The sequence below is a fragment of the Rhagoletis zephyria genome, unplaced genomic scaffold (genome assembly GCF_001687245.7).
Source record: "Rhagoletis zephyria isolate East Lansing unplaced genomic scaffold, Rhagoletis_zephyria_1.1 Rzeph_scaffold_05656, whole genome shotgun sequence".
Classification (NCBI taxonomy): Eukaryota; Metazoa; Arthropoda; class Insecta; order Diptera; family Tephritidae; genus Rhagoletis; species Rhagoletis zephyria.
The window spans coordinates 10,475-27,833 of NW_016162739.1; the positions used below are offsets into that span (position 1 = coordinate 10,475).

Here is a 17,359-nt window from a genome sequence, read left to right on the forward strand (position 1 = left end):
TCGTAGGCGATGAACAATTTAAAGCGAAAAAGTGTTCGAAAAAGAGTCGTAAACGGCTATCATAAACGATTTTTAATCCGGTTTTTCTTCGAGAAAATATCCAATTACTAGCTTGTTTACGATGATTTTGCTGGCTGGGATGTAATTAAAAATACAAATTTTCAAAAAATATCAAAATTGTATTCTTGTCTGCTTACCACGAAAGACGCCAATGCGATAATTAGTGCATACGAACTAAGCATTTTTAATAGCGCTTTCTTTTCTCGAAAAAATGCTGCACTTATTCTGCCTTGTGTTAGCGCTGNTGTAATTAAAAATACAAATTTTCAAAAAATATCAAAATTGTATTCTTGTCTGCTTACCACGAAAGACGCCAATGCGATAATTAGTGCATACGAACTAAGCATTTTTAATAGCGCTTTCTTTTCTCGAAAAAATGCTGCACTTATTCTGCCTTGTGTTAGCGCTGTCAAATTTTCATGTTCTTTTCTCAGCCCTTTCACAAGGCGTCGAGTTCTTTTCTCAGCACGGTTGCGTGCTGCCTTTTCAGCCCTCAAATAAACGTGAGGGTGAGAGTTGCACGGTTAATTTTTAATTTACGCTTGTAAAAATACAATTATTTTCCGTATCAGAAATAAGTGTTTTGCTTTAAAATTACTAAAGACTTACAGGCCAAGTGAATAATTCAGCTGTATTAAGTTCTATAAATAAATTGTGATGGAGTAGTATAATAGGTTTGTTCCACAAGCTACTCGAAGTCACTTCGAGTTAGACATACGCGTTCCACAAGTAAGTTTTAGAGTTTTGTTTGATATACGCTGACAGTTTGAGCTTTCCTCGAGTTTTTCTACAAGTAGCTTGTGGAACAAACCTAATTTCTGTTTCATTCTCATATAAAGAACGCCACATTTTCAAAGCAAGACTTTTCGTATAAAAGGGCAGAACTTTTTTGAGAAAAGAAAACACTATAAGTCTCTAAAGGCAGTGTCACACGATTGGGCGTTTGCCCAAAATTTGGTGCAAATCGTATCCCAATCGTGTGAATGCACAAACATTTTTCGTTATCCCAACTACGACCAACAATTTGTACAAATTTCTCAATAGAAGTTGGCTGTATTTTACCATTCTTGTGACTACAAAAAAAATGGGATCCTAATTTTTTCATTTTGTACCAATAGCCCAAAATAAGAAATGTTCAAATGTACCAATCGTATGACACGGTGTTAAGGAAATCGTATGCGTTAACAAAACGACTGAATTTGAATACATACTTGATTTTTTTTTTATTTCCAATAGCTATTAGCTTGTGAAGGTTAAAGAAAACATGCCTAATATATGCTGTTTGTATGTACATACGTACATACATATGTGTCTATGCTATATGTATGTTTATGCACACACGTGCTTTCAATTTATATTGCGAATAACAAAAGTATAAAATGAAAAATTTTCATCAAGTGCATGCTGTGTATGCTAGATAACATACAATCAGGCGAAAAATTTAAACGAATTGTTTGGCTTAAAGTATAGAGTGAGATAACGCTTAAAGTATGCAACGAAAATCATTTACTTCCGTTTACTTTTATATCAGTGGTCCCTACAAAAAGTAAATATGATTGCGACACCATTGCGATAGTGATAGAGAGTGCCGAAAGCCTTTCGAATCGCATCGCTTTTCGTATCGCATTACAGAGTAACCCCCCAGATCTGTCTCAAACCCCTTTGCTAAAGCCAGAAGCCAGATCGCCGCCAGGCCAACGTCGATTTCAGACGCCACGGCGACACTGTACCTTTTCACACGCAACACAAGGCAATTTGCTGATGATAATGAGAAAGCTAATTTGCCAAGCACGTGTGCGGTGAGCGGGTATGGGTTGTCGGAGGTGCGTTGACTATTATTGTGCTGCCTTTGAAATGGCTATGCGAACGACGTTTAAGTTATTGTTGTGGCTTTTCTTTCTTGTAATGTAAAGTGTCTACGTCCGTTGAAGTTCACTCCCCTACCACTATAAATGCCTACTATTCCCTAGTACAACACACACGCACATAATTGTTGAGCACTCAGCATAGCCTAGGCGTTAATTGGAAGCGATGATAGGTAAAAGAAAGTGTACAAATTATAGTCAGTATATATTTTTTTTAAGTGACGAAAAGGAAATAAAAAAAAGAAGACAGAAGAAAAGCTATACTTTTAATTCTGCCATTCGCAGTCGTATGATGTGCATATCGAGGGCTTATATTCAATACCCTCTATCTGCAAAAACTCAATTTTTCAGGAGAGCAAAAAAACTGTTTTGGCAGCTGTTTTTAAAAGTGTTAATAATTTTAAGTACACACGCATGTCTTAAATATTCACGCAATATACTAAAACTAGTTTTTTACTTTTAATTCATTTAATTTTAGTTTAAAGATCAGATAGAGGTTATTGCAATTCGAATTATAACTATTTATATAGAAAAATTTGCTGATAGAGGGTTTTGCAGAATAATGAAAATGTCAGTTCTTTAGACGTAAATACTATGTTAAACTAAGATTTTAATGCAGAAATCATAGGTGTGAAAATTCGTTCCCTTCTATTCCGATGTGCCCAGGTAACCACATAATTTTAAATGTGTTTTTGTGTCAAAAGAGTATTTCACGTGATTTCGAAATTATATGAGAATCATTAGCACTGTTAAAAGAGGCTTCGCTGGCTGGTTTACTGTCCGTTCAGATGAGGAAATTTCCTTCGTTTATAGAGGCGAAACGTACAGCTGATTCGGCTGTAAATGCCGAGCAGTACGGGGGAAAAGCACTGAAGACAATTGTAACACCCAGCCCTTTTGTTACCACCATATCTGGAACCGTCTGTGAAAATAAGCTCCCAGGTAATTTATGAGTATCAAACTGGGCAAATGCCCTTGCGGTAGAGTTTTTACTTTAGTAAGCATCGGATGATGTCGAAATCTTTGATGTAGCTTAATATACGAAATAAAGGTGATTGCTTGCTACATCAGTTTTTTTGTTGAAAGCAGGATTCGACGTGAGAGATAGCTTTTATTGGCGAGGTGGGAAATGCACGGATGCTTTTTCTCCTCTGCTACATAGTAAGGTGTTTCTAGCAATTTAAGATGTTTTTTTGCGCAGTGTCCATAAATTACGAGCCCAAAGTCAACTTTTACATAATGACAGTTCTGCTTAAAAGTAGGTTTATTGTAAAAAATCATTCCAAATATTTTCAATGTATCAGTATAGGGGAGGGGTGTTAGACAAGGAGAGGGTTGGATGTATGTATTTATTTGTATTTTCTGCATATGTGAAAAAATTACTTTTTCAGCTTAAATCTGAGCTCCTGAAGATTTGGACCAATTGATTAGATCGTTTAGTATGTTAGAAAAAATAATTTTTACTTGCGTCAAGTCCTTAGTCTTAGAAAAAATTAAAATATCATTAGCGTATTTAGTTTGGCAATAGGAATAATAATAGCAGTTTCCCACTCTTGATGATATAACCCTTGAAATAAAATGTAGTTATGGAGTTTAATGACTCTATGTTTGATGGGATACGGATGATTTTTTAGAACGGGGTACGGGATTTTGTCTGCACCAGGGCTTTTGCCTGTCATCGAAGAGATGGTTGGTCAAACTCTTAAATAGATATGAGTAAGAGAGAATTGTGGGAATCTTCGGACCAAGTGGAGGCAAATAAACATATACACATCGCTCATTTACTTTAGTAGTGTCATAATCCAAAAAATACAAATTTTGAGTTGAGTATGCAGAAATTATCGCTACGTCTTCTTCTATTTCGTGTAAAAATATCATAGCTGTATCGATTAAGCCCTGTATGCAGCTCTCAAGAAAACGGTCAAGAAAAAATTGCCATTATTTCGCGTGTGTGTCCAAGGAATTTTGACATTTTTTGATACTTCACAGCCTGTTGCCTCACTCTTTCCTCAAGAAATAATGGAACGGGCATATATTTCTGTTGCAAAACTGGGTTGCCTTATGCTCTTTCTTCACAAAAAACTTTAGAAAACCGTAGTAGAAAGCGTAGTAAATTTCTTAAGAACTGCGTACTGCCTTAAGGAAATTTGACTCAAGAAAATTTCTTAGCCATTTCTTGTACGTCATTTTATATGGAGTTTTTGCTTTTCTTGAGAGCTGCATACAGGCCTTTACCAGAATCTCACTAGAATAAAATATGTATTCATTTTTAGTATCGGCGTATATGTAAATTCAAAACTTTAAAGCCGTCTTTCTCGAGTTTTGATTTTTTGAGTTATGACATTATTGTAGTAAATGAGCGGACATGTATATACCTGTAAGCTACCGGCCAAACCCGATCTTAGAATAAACTATTTTTGTAACTCTCATCATCAGTCCAACTGAAGCTACGCAGTCCACAAGATTTGGTTTCGGTTGGACATCGCATTAGGTAGAACAAGTTTAGCCTGGGCAAAACTAGTTTGACCTAAGATCGGATTTTACCGGAACATATACATACATGCATCGGCACATGTAGCTTACCCAGTCTTTATTTGACCTGCCACAAAAAAATGGTAATGAAAACGATTTTCCAGCAAAATTGTGTAGATAGAGGATTTTGCTTTTGTAACAAAATGTTATTGCAGATAGTGGATTTTTCAAAATGAGAATATAATACCATAAAAGCAAAATTTTAAGTTTGGCATTATTGTCATGGCTGAAGGATAAATAAGAGCTCACGTTACCATCAAAAACTCATTTTCATCAAAATTGTAGATAGAGGGTATTGAATATAAGCCCTCGATATGTACATATAAATAAAGAGTACATTTCCATAGGTATATGCATGTATGTTTGTAGGTAAAAGCTTGGCATGTTACTGAAATGATAGAGAGCCCCTCAAAGTAGGCCATCAATTTTAAGTATAAATTAAGCATAGTGCTGCATTGAAATGTGAACTGCAAATGAGCAAAAGTGTTGAACACAACTCCGCACGATTGTAATCATATATAGTAGTTGAAAAGTTACAAAGTCTCTAAAGCTGAGTATGAGAAAACGGGAATGTAAATAAGAGTACAAATAAAAATTATAAATTAGCTTAATATTTAAAATGCGCAAATTTTTTAATGGTATGTATTTCCATACGCCCATGCCGGTTACGTACTCAATGCTCAGACATGCACATGTATTGACAAAAAAGGACATACATATGTAGGTAATACCAAAGGAAAGCAGTAGAATTTCGTTAGTTAGATTCTACCCAACGACGAAATATCTATGAAACAAAATTGTAAAATATTCATGAAATGCATAATAAGAATAAAAAATCAATAAATAAACAGTAAAAATGCAGCTACTGGAATAGTTGAATATATAATCATGGGCATCACCAGGATCGAATTTAGGGGGGCTGGCATATCAAAAAATCCCTCGAAAATTTTGCTTAAAAATTTGAATGTAGTTGATTAATCCTTATTAATAAAAATGGGTGTTTTCGTCGGAAGGTCTACTGCGAAAAAAAATTAAAGTCATATATCTAACGTATTTTGGGCCAATTTGTCTGCTTTTTTTTTAATATATACTAGTTATGCAAGCAAAAAAAAATTTTTGCTAGGTGGCGCCAGGGTCGAGATATTTTGAAAACCGTATTTATGGTCCGATTTGGTTCAAATTTGGCGTATGCAGTTGAAACATATTAAATCACAAATTTACAAAAAATTTACCCTGAATTGGCGCTGAAGTCAAAATACAAAGTATATTCGGCATAAAATCCATGTTTTGCTTGCGGTAAAAAATCGTTTAAAAGCAATATTAAAATACATATAATGATGTAAATTTATGTCACGACTCGTAACGTTTCACACTTGGGGTTGTAAAGGATAATTGAAACAAGTTGTATTAATTCAAAAAGCTCTAAAAACAACTACTACTTTGGAGAAACCAAATCATATTAAAACAAGCTTCGTGAAAATTCGCAGAGCTTTGCGATTTTGTAAGATAAGAAAAAACCAACTTCCATTTTTGTCACGTAACGTCACTCTTTCTAATTGCGTATATTTAAGGACCATGCTGTTCGATTGTTTTATTTTTTTCGGTTAAATATAGAGCTAGTTATGTGCTACGCAAGGATCCAAATAAAGTAAAGGAAAACAAATATTTTTCCTTGTTTGTATCTCATTGAAACGTACGACTGTCACGTATGTGACATATGGAAATACCCATGTGTGTAAACTAGGGATGTTAATTTTTCAGGTTTTTCCGATGTCATTATCACAATTCCGGGATCCTGGGATTAGTCCCGGGATTAAGATATTCATAACTTTTCAACAACTTAAATCGAAAAAATTACTTCTATATTGTTTGAGAAGCGCTCCTGCCATAAAATAAATAATAAATCAATGGGTTTGAAACCTCCTTTTAAAGTGGCGTTTTTATTTTTTCTCTCTGCCTTCAAGAATTAGTTTAAAGGACTTTGTAATTTTAAAGATATAATGGATTCCAAAAATTATATAAAAACTTCAATGCAATGGAGATAAAAAATATGGGTACCAAATGCATGAGGAAGTTTCTTTAGAATGTAAAAAATTTAAATTTTTTGGATTCACAAGGACGAATTGGTAATTTTGTAAGCTGATAAAGTTAGAAGGACGAAATTCGAGGATGTTATCGTGTTTATATAAGTCCTTAACTAATCACACAACAAGATCTAAAGTGAGCAAACTTAAAATCCATAGAAGGAAATATAACTGCTTCAGTGCAATTAATACAAAAACGGGTATAAAGGTAGTTTTTTAGTTAATGTTTAAAATCATGAAGAACAAACAATTCGCATTAATAGGATGTAAGTCCTATGAATTGATTTATGCAAAAAATTCGACATACATTTTGCTTGAGTTGATCGTTAGATCTAGGTGTGCGATAAAATTTTTTCAAAAACAAATATTGTGAAATTTGAAGGATAAAATTTTAAAAGGACATTTTCAATACTTACCAGTCCTTCTGCACCAAAATCTTGAATCTGTTTAAACTCCACAGGATTTCCTCTTTAATATTATACCCATACTGCTTCTCTAAGCCCATTTCTCTTAATTTTTTAAATCATTTTTGAATTACTGCCGTCAGAGTGAAAAACTAAATCTCAATTTTACTATATTTGGCCCATGGTTTCGCTAATATATTGATATTTGTGTTATATGTATAATGAGCTAGACATTTTTAAAGAAATATTAATTAGTAAGTAAAAAAGGAAATATAGCCAATACTGGTCAAGAAAAGGAGTTTCTATTATTGCCATCAGTGCAAATAACAAATCCCGAAAGTCCCGGGATTATTTGCCCAGACTCCCGGGATTTTCGGGACCTTAAAAAGGCCGGGATCCCGTGATTAAAATTTCTAGTGTAAACTAAATGGCTCCATTATTATTATTATTATTAAGTAGAGTGGAGTACTAAACTTACATTTCATTGACTTGTTTTCATACAAATAGAAGAATATTAACAGGAACAGGCATATTAAAAATTAATAAATGTGAAGTAAATAAATAAATATGAAGTAAATAGCGTCGTTTAAAGTACAAAACCGCGTATCGTCATTCTGCAATGCCGCGTAACTGACATTGGCTGCCAAATATTGGATTTGCTCACACAAGCCCTTGGCTCATTCCTTATCCATTCGTCCTGAAATATACTAGCCACAAATGCGAATTCTTTATAAAAAAGATAACCATTTTGAAATATGAGTGTTTTCACTCTCTAAAAAATAACTTATGCAACCTCACATACGCGGTTTTGCATTTTCTTAATACGCGGTTTTGTACTTTAAACGACGATAGTCACCCTCATGCCAGAAGCATGAATGTGCAAGTTTACCAATTTTGAGTTATTGGGTTAACTTAATTAGTCGTAATCTGAAACGCAATAGTCACTGAAAATTTGGCGCCGTTTATGTGAAAGGCATTTAGTATCCCACTTTTAAACTAAAGCTTTCTTAACCCTTTCAGTACAAAAATTCCACCACTCATTCTAAAAATTTTAAAATATGTATACCGGCTAATTTTTGATCGTTCATTCCAAAAATCACATCAACAAATTTGTAAAGATTTGAGCTTTGCCGTCACTCAGGGTCTTTTATAATTACGGTGACCATCCGTTCTGTTTTTTGCAGGACCGTACTGTTATTTACAGGTCTGTCCCGCGTAGTTTTTCAAAACTACTGTACATGTACTGATTTTTTCCAAGTGTCCTGCCTTTGTCCCGCATTTTCTTCGATATTTTAAAATTAGCTTTTCCTAATCGAAATAAAAGCAGCGTCGATAACTAATTAATAACTAAATAAGGTTAAGCTGGTTCAACCAGTCAATGCGTTTTAAATTTTGTACGGTTATGGGCAATGGATGATGAGAAAACGAAGACCAGCATCAAATATATCAATAACACTGTTCTACAAATTTTGTGGTAATCGCTTAAGAAAAAAAAAATGTTTTCCAAGCCAATTTTCTTTTCAAAGAAGCGTTTTCGTAATTTTTTAGGAAAAACGTGTTTTTGGTACATTTCGGAGCTATTCGTCAATATCTCATGAAAAAATTATCCAATCAACATAAGCGACCTACAGTCCTCTTACAAAAATATATTACTTTGCCGATTTTGATGAAAGTGATTAGTGTTACAAGCGACCAAAATCGAAAAAATTGAAATTTCAAACATTTTATTTTTACAGTAAATGAAAATCTGATGAGAAATGTAGATGTTACGGAACACAATCTGCACAAATTATATACTTTTGCAAAGGGCCCTTTCGAGCTGTAGGTCGTTTCATGTGATATTGACGATTAACTGAAAAAAGTACTAAAAATACGTTTCTCGAACAATTCTCGAGAACACTTCTTTGAAACCATGGGTATTATTTTCGTGTTCAACGACCCAAAGTTTGCCTAAAAAATTTGCTTTACAGGGGTTCATATTTCATGTAAGGTAATATGTAATATGCCTTATTATAATTATATAAATATTCATTACAAAAAGACTAATACCAATGAAGCAAATGTGATTTATGTTTAAAGTTTAAAATTACATTAATAATTAAGAAATATACACTCCTCGTTATTTGAAAGCGCACTCCTTTAATACTTACTAGTTACAGTTTTCCTTTTGTTTGTTTAATATTCATAAATTTTTTATAAAAAATATAGCATATTCTACGTCTAAATCCGATTTTAATAATTTTTGAAAATTAAAAAAAAAAATCAACATAGGGGCGGCAATTTTTTTTTTGTTGACGGTGCTGCACATTTTCTTCCATGTAAAAATTTTGTCAAGCATACTTTGTATGGAAGAAAAGCAAAAAAAGGGTGCGCTATTCAAATGACGAGGAGTGTATATATGTATGTAGTATACTTTTGTTATTTTTATACTACGCAATTATATGTAGGTAAATTTTTTTAATAATTGTCCTGCATTTTCAAAATATATTTCTGGTCACCGTGTTTATAATGGTCAGTGATATCCTAGGTGTTTAATAAAGAAAGTACATAATCTCAATTATTTCTAATTTTTTGCTTTCTTGAAATATATGTAAAAACTATGATAATACCTAATACCTTTTCCGAGTCTCAATTCCACGGAAAACTGGTAAATATTTTTCAGTAGATTATATTGCTCACTATCGAATTCTCCGCCACTTTTTACTTTGGTGCAGTGTTGCCACTTGAGAGTAATTCCTCAAAACGTGAGAAATTTCGGATGCTCTTGAGTATATTTTGAGGAAATTTCTCTCGATCAGGGATGTTGCATCAAATGATACGAATGTTTTGCGAATCCGAATGTCTACATGGGCAGAGAGTCCATTCTAATATTGTTGAAATGGCTCTAAGTCTATCTAACCAGGGTGCGGACAATAACCGGCTTTTAGCTTCAGGTGCTAAACGGTTAAGTAGAATATCAAGTACTGCTAAAAGTCTTATTTGGGGCTATATATTATACGCCGTACTTTTTTTAATTCAAAAAACTTATTACGCAAAAGTGAGAATTTTACATAGTATGAGTGTATACCGTTTTTTTTTTTGTAATCTAAAATAACGACACTTTCTGTTTTTCAAATTTCTCAGTTCTTTAGTGAACCATAAGTGTGTTTCTTCTTCAGGAACATACATGCGTTTAGGCACATGCTTTTCAAATAATTTATGTAAAGTAAAACTAAAAAGTGCAAGGCTTTGTTCAATGTTTTCTTTATGTGCAGGCCACGACAATTTATAGAGTTCTTTGTTAAGATTTTTAAAGTTGGCTTTCGAAAAATCAAAGCGAATATTTGGTTCGTATGCTTGGATACCGCAATTTTGACCATCACTTATAATTTCGTAACATATCTCCATAGCAGGGTGGAAGACATCTTCGGGCAAAACTAGTGGATCACCAATACACCAATATGTCAGATGGGGGAGGGATATAGCATAGAGCTAAGTAAATAGAACCTTTTCCAACCTCTACACGAATGCATTTGAATTCTACTGAATCAATGTGTGTAAGACTAACTTCTTCAGATGGTATTGAAGAGTATATAGCGAAGAGTACGCCACCGCCGATTCTGTCCTCCCTATCTTGTCTATAGATATGATAATTATTTGCAAGAAGCTCTGAATTGAAAATATGAGGCTTCAGCCAAGTTTCAGTGAAAGAAAGAATATTATAAAGTAAAACCCGCTTAAGTACCTCACGAAAAATGCCAGCTTTTTGAAGTACTTAGGCGGGTTGGGTTCTTAAAGGAACCCGCCTTAAATATGTAAATCCTTGAATAAAGCATAAACATTTAATGAAGTATACGTATTTATTTAAGATATTTCAATTAAAATACAGTTCATTCCCTAACAAATACCATGTAAACCTAAGCTTAAGATTTAATAGAACACTTAAAGAAAAAAAAATCATCAAAATTTAAATTTTTTTTCTCAGATGTGTGTTTTGAGTATACAGTTTTATAGCCCATTCAATTTTAGTGTAATAACGTGCAAGTTTCAAGTGGCTAAAAATTACCATAGATTTTTTATAATTTTTTTGCCGAAGGTGTGTAACGCTGCCACTGAGTTTCCAAATATGTAAATATTTTAAGGAATCTTAAAAGAGCACTTAAAAGGGTAAAATTATAGGTAAAAAGGTAAATGGGGTACGAAAAATTGAGATAATCTGGCGGGTTGGGTAAATAAGCGGGGAGGTACTTAAGAGAGGAATTTTCTTCAGATTACATTCAAAAATTCACATTGCCCAAAAATGTTGGTTACTTAAGCGGGTTAGGTACGTAAGCGGGGGGTACTTAAGCGGATTTCACTGTAATGACATTCAAGGCCTTTAAGGTATAAGTTCGTTAGTTTAGTATTTAAGCCCCTTGCATTTTGGTAATAAATACTTAAAGAAGATTTAATAGTTAGTTTTTTGATTCAGTGTTATGACGGGGAATATTAGCTAAGTTATTTCCTTTTTTGGGCCTGTATTCGAATTCACGAACGAACGCTCCGGGGGGCCAAAAAGAACTTCTAAGGAGCGCATTAGAATTATCTAAATTTACGTCAGTTTTAAATGAAGCAATATTTCTTTCGTATATAAAATTAAATTTCCTGATGCTTAAGTCGACAGTTTTAATTTTGTATGATATATAAAACTTTATATCGTCTTCCGAAGTGTCTCTCGAAAATCTAGAGACAAACATTGTCTTCTTTGGCGGAACCACAACTAGTTTCTTGTATCAGACTGGAGTACCGGCGGAAGGGGTTGAGTTACTGCATTACTAGTTGAAGATAGGGAAGGCGGTGGACGCTTTGAAGACGATGCCACCACTTCAATTGGGGGAGGGTAAGATACTTCAGGCTCGTTATTATTCGAAGCAGATATCGTTACACGCTCTTTTGAGGCTGAGGATTCTGATGCTGGAGGACATGGAGAAGTTAGATTAATTAGGTCAGTCGGAAGATTATTCTGTCGTGCAACGGCAATAATTTCCTTAGATGGACTATGAAGACGCTTACGTCTAGACACACGGATTGCAAGCTATAAAAGCATTTTAATGATTTAAACACATTTTCATAATGCTTAAATTTTTCTGTCAGTACTGACAATTCTCTTCCTATTTCTGTAAAACCATTTCTGGTGTGCGTAAATAACTTAAAAAGATCAACTTCGGTTGACCTGCACTTAACGCAAGACCAGCGAAGGCCCTTGCCATCATTAATAGCGTCCAGAATTCTTCCTGTCAAACCAGCACATCTCAGATGGTAAATGCCATCACAAAGCCAGCATGATAAGTAGCGTCCGGAATCGCTTTTACCTTGACAAGTATCAAGATCGCACTTCATACTGAAAGATTTAATGACACATGTTAATAAAAAGACAAACAAAATAAGTTATAACAATTTAGGGGTTGATGTAATTAGCTTTAAATATATGTAGCCAACAGTTTGAGTATCACTGTATTATGACACTTAATAAACGCCACGCAAACAGCTGTAACAAGAATTACTAGAAGAAGCAAAAAAAAGAGTGGAACAAATGTGCACAAACAAAACGATTTCAGTTAACTACAAAGGATACAACAACAATGATAGCAACAAATGACACGGCAAGATTAGAATGTATGCTAGTGAAATTTAATTAAATTTAATTTAATAAACTTTCACTTAGCTTCATTTATTTCACACTAAGATGCTCATAGGCACATTTTATCACAACTTTAACCCAGAATTAGCACAATAAACTTAGCAAATAGAAAGTCAAAATCAGAGAACAATATACATAAGTACAACCTTACAGCCACCATCAAGGATTTCGTCAGAATAAAAAAAATGTGTGACTGCCAAAGTTATAGATCTAATGAAGCACAAAAAATAAGCATACTTAGAATTTTGAATACCCCCTCAAAATCGGGACTTAGGGTCTAAAAATGCGTTTTTCATAGGTTGAATCTTATAGTTGTTCGTAACTTAATTACAGTTTATTCGATCAAAAATATTTATGCACACACCGTACACGGTAACCGCAACTCTCAATAGGTGGAATTCCTTGATTAATGCAAGTCTTAAAAAAACAAAACATTGTAACCTTTATAAGTGCAACTTCAAAACAATTTAACCCCAATACCTACAACTTTCTTTGTTTATGCATGCCACGCACACAAAATTTGAATTTTTTGCCTTTCTGTGGCTTATCAGCATTCTGGAAAAACTAAAAAGTGATGTTTCAGTTACGGCTATATTATTGACACTCCGAATATGTCGGAATAAGGCAGAATAGGAATATTTATGGAATAGAGGAGAATTAGTCGGAATAAGTCCATTAATGACGTATAGAATAAAACGAAATAAGGCGTAATAAAGAAGTCAGAACAGTTATTCCGGGGAATAATTAATCGGTCTGAATCGGGCGGTTATTCATTCAAAATTGATTACTGTGTTCTACAATTGCTTTAACAATACATACGGGTAATAAATATGACCTGTTTTTTTTTTTTTAGTTTGTAATTATCCTTTTTAATACATTTAAGGTGAAATAGAAACAGGCAAGAACTTGAAAAGGCAGCAACATTATTTTTTATTAAATGTAATGCTCCAATTTTTAAATTTAACCTTCTTGTGTTCTGTAGTCTACATTTGTAGCATTTTTGCTGAAAATTTTAAATAAATAAAATAATTCCACTACAACCGTGCCCGAGTTTTTCATTAGCTACATGAAAATCAATTCTAAACAGTTTTGGCTATTAAGCGTAGAGAACAATTATTTCCGATACCTTCAAAACTTTTATTTTAAAAATGACTATCGCCTGGACTCCTAGTCTACAAATGTAGACACCATACAACAGCGTGCAACAGTCAATTTTATCCATACACATGGGCGTAGCCAGGTAGTGGCAGGGGGGTGCTCGAGCCCCTCCCCACCTAACTTTCAACTTTTCCTTATATATATATAAAATAGTACCCTGAAATGCCAGCTTAATAGGGTCGAGCCCCCCCCTAAATTTCATTCTGGCTACGCCGATGTCCATCAAAAATTAATATATTCACGAAACTCGGGACTAAATATAGTAAAAATGCTTAGTTTTCCTCTCTGACGAAGGGTTTTTTTAAAGACTTTGAATATTCAAGGATATGATAAATTCAAAAATGATTAAAAATATTCAGTGCAATGTAGAATAACAATATGTGTGTCAAATAAAATAAAAAACTCTGTTAAATTCAAAGAAAATTGAATGCTTGGGAACACAATGTCGAAAGGGTGTTGAAATCGTCCTTTTAACTTTATTAGTTTAGGATACAAAAATTATTTAAAAGAACATTTTTAATATCTATTCGTCCTTGTGCACCAACAAATTTAATGTTTTTCAATTCTAAAAAATTGTCTTTTTATTGAATGTCCATACGGTTATTCTACATCACACTGAATTTTTTTAATAAGTTGTTGAACTTTTCATATCGTTGAAGATTCAAAGTCCTTTAACAAAAAAAGTTACTGGCGTCGGAGACAAAATCTAAAAACGCAGTTTTACTATATTTGGCCCCTAGGTTCGTTAGTATATTGCTTCGTGTGTTTTGAAATGTTTTTGGTTTTTGTCGCACATTGTTTTGATTTCTGCGTGTCGAAACATGTTTGTAATATGTATTAGTTAGGTGCTATACAGACGAATTTGGTGTTTAGCAAACAAGATGCGAGCTCGCGACTCACATTTTCTCACTTGGAATTTCGGTAGATGCTACTCGATGAATAAAGGTAATTTTTTTTCACGAATTCAGCGAATTTAATAAAAAAAGAAATGTGTAAAAATGTCCACACAAGCATATTCGGAGAAGCCTCTCCGATTTATTTAATGTTTTTGTCTAGCCGTTCTCGATATAACGATTTATGAAAAAAAGTCCTATTTTTTTTTGAATATGTACCCATAACTTTGCCAAAACCGGGCCGATTGGTACTTTTATACCCGAGCGCACTTGTGCACAAGGGTATTATAACTTTGCTCACATAACGGTTGTTTATAAAAGGCAAAACGAATCGAGATAGATGTAGACAAATGTATACATAAATGATCAGAATGAAAAGAGAAATCTATTAAGCGGTGACTGTCTGTCCGTCCTTCTCTGTACACGATAACTCGATTAAAAACTGAGATATCTTAACGAAACTTAGTACGTGTACTTGTTTCGGGCGTAGGACGGATGTTATTGAAAATGGCAAAAATCGGACAATAACTACGCCTACCTCCCATATAACGGTAGTTTTCAGAAATACGAAAACTGCGATATTTTAGTAACTACTGAATATTATTTACTCAAAATTGATATTTACAATAATTTTTAGACGAAAAACAAGAATATTATAAATTTTTGGAAAATGGGCGTAGCCACGCCCACTTACGGTTACATGTGTATATCTCGGTAACCGCTCCACCAATTTATCCCAAACTTGGCACAGTTGTTGGCCTTGGTACTGAAAATTTTTAAAATCAGACAATAACCTCGCTCACATCCCATATAACGGTAATTTAGAAAAATACGAAATCTTCGATAAATCAGTAAATACTAAAGCTAATTTATTCAAAATTGATGTTTGCAACAAATCTTTACCAAGAAATACGTTTATGATAAAATTTTTGAAAATGGGCGTGGCACCGCCCACTTATAATCACATATATGTATCTCGGTAACCGTTTTACCGATTTGTACCCAACTGGGACTAAAAGTACGGCTACTTTTCATATAACGTTAATGCTTAAAACTTCTATATTTCAAAATTTAAGAACGCTAATTTATTCAAAATTGATACTTACAACAATCCCTTGAAAAGAGGTAACAAAAATACTGACCGCCTTTTATATTTTTTTTTTAACTGTCAGCCGTTCCGCAATTGCAAGGCCAAGTCCAATAATGGTGTAACAGTGAGCTCTAACTTTTTCGAATTTTTAATTCTAACAAATATTATCCAATTCATCTCAGACTAAGTCAAATCAAATGCATTTATGAAAATCATAAAAATACCACATTGTGGAGGAAGAAATTATTTACATATTTGCATAGGTATTTACTACGCTACGACTAATCCCCATCGCATAATAAATTGGTATCGTCTTCCTTTACGTTTGATCAAACGCTTGGATGCTCGTACATGGCGTATGAGTAACATTATTTACTGCTTATATTTCACAAAAAAAATCATTGAATTTACCAATAGATTAAGCGAAAGTGATAAGCCAGAGCGCAATACTTCCCATTTTAATTATGTAGAGAATTTATTCCTCTACACCAGTGATTCCCAAGGTGGTCCAGGCCCCCAGGGGCCCACGGGAGACTCAACGGGGGCCTACGTTGGCGTGAAAAAAATATGGGGGTCCGCGAAAATTTATCTGGTTTCGTTAGTAAAGAACCAAAATGGTTGCTTGATAGCTTCTTTATTTAACTTTAATTTTTTTTAATGGTGTATAGTTTCACTTTGTTTTCATACGTGGGAAAGCCTTCAAGGCCACCTGCAGACTAAAAAGAACCGAATGTTGGTATAATACTGAGTGAGGCGGCAGAGATTTAAGCACTTGTGTATTTTCAATACTACATGATAGTGCCACCATTACTTTTGTTGAAGAGATTCTATAATAGTTGTGTTTTCGTATTCTCCAGCAAAAAATATCTAGTAACTTGTCAGTAACCAAATTTAGGAGAGTAAGCCAATATTTACTCCCAACGAGTGAAATATGCAAGAAAGTACGAAAACGCAAAACCAGCAAGAAGTTGCTAGTTTTATGAACAGCTGATTAACTTGTTATTTTCCGATGCAATTTTCTTAGAAAACTAGTATTTTCCATCTTATTATAAATTTAAATAGGTTTATTTTGTCAATTGCAACTCTAAAGGCACCACAAACAATTATTTTGTTAACGTGAATAACATTTAGCATCATGCCATCAGCTGTTTTTCTTACTAGCAAATAGTTGCTAGTAAAAATTTATCCAGTAACAAGTAAGAAAGTCTAAGTTCGGGCGGAGCCGAACATTAAATACCCGGCGCAAATATTAAATATATGTTTTTTCACCTTTTCTACCGCTAGATGGTAAGCCGGGGTGTATCAATTTTGAGTAAATTAGCGTCCTTCAATTTCGAAACATTGAAGTTTCAAGCATTTCTGAAATTTACCGTTATATGAAAAGCGGCCGTAATTTTAGACCGATTTCAGTAATTTTCAATGCTTTGCTTTCATGTGGCAAGCACAATAACCACACCGAGTTTGGTACAAATTGGTAGAACGGTTACCGATATACATATATGGGATCATAAGTGGGCGGTGCCCCGCCCATTTTCCAAAATTTTACCATAAGCGTATTTCTTGGTAAAGAATTGTTGCAAGCATCAATTTTGAATAAATTAGCTTCAATATTTA

General features: G+C 33.8%; 1 long non-coding RNA gene across 1 annotated transcript in view; it reads right to left on the reverse strand.

Moving 5' to 3' along the window:
• Positions 1–745: 745 nt before the first annotated feature.
• Positions 746–17,359, reverse strand: part of LOC108372339 (uncharacterized) — an 18,563-nt gene continuing 1,949 nt past the window's right edge. Inside the window, exons 2-4 of the long non-coding RNA XR_001848846.1 lie at positions 16,113–16,120; positions 11,977–11,978; positions 746–871 (exon numbers count right to left, since the gene is read on the reverse strand). This is a non-coding gene — a long non-coding RNA (uncharacterized LOC108372339). The remainder of the gene's footprint in view (positions 872–11,976; positions 11,979–16,112; positions 16,121–17,359) is intronic.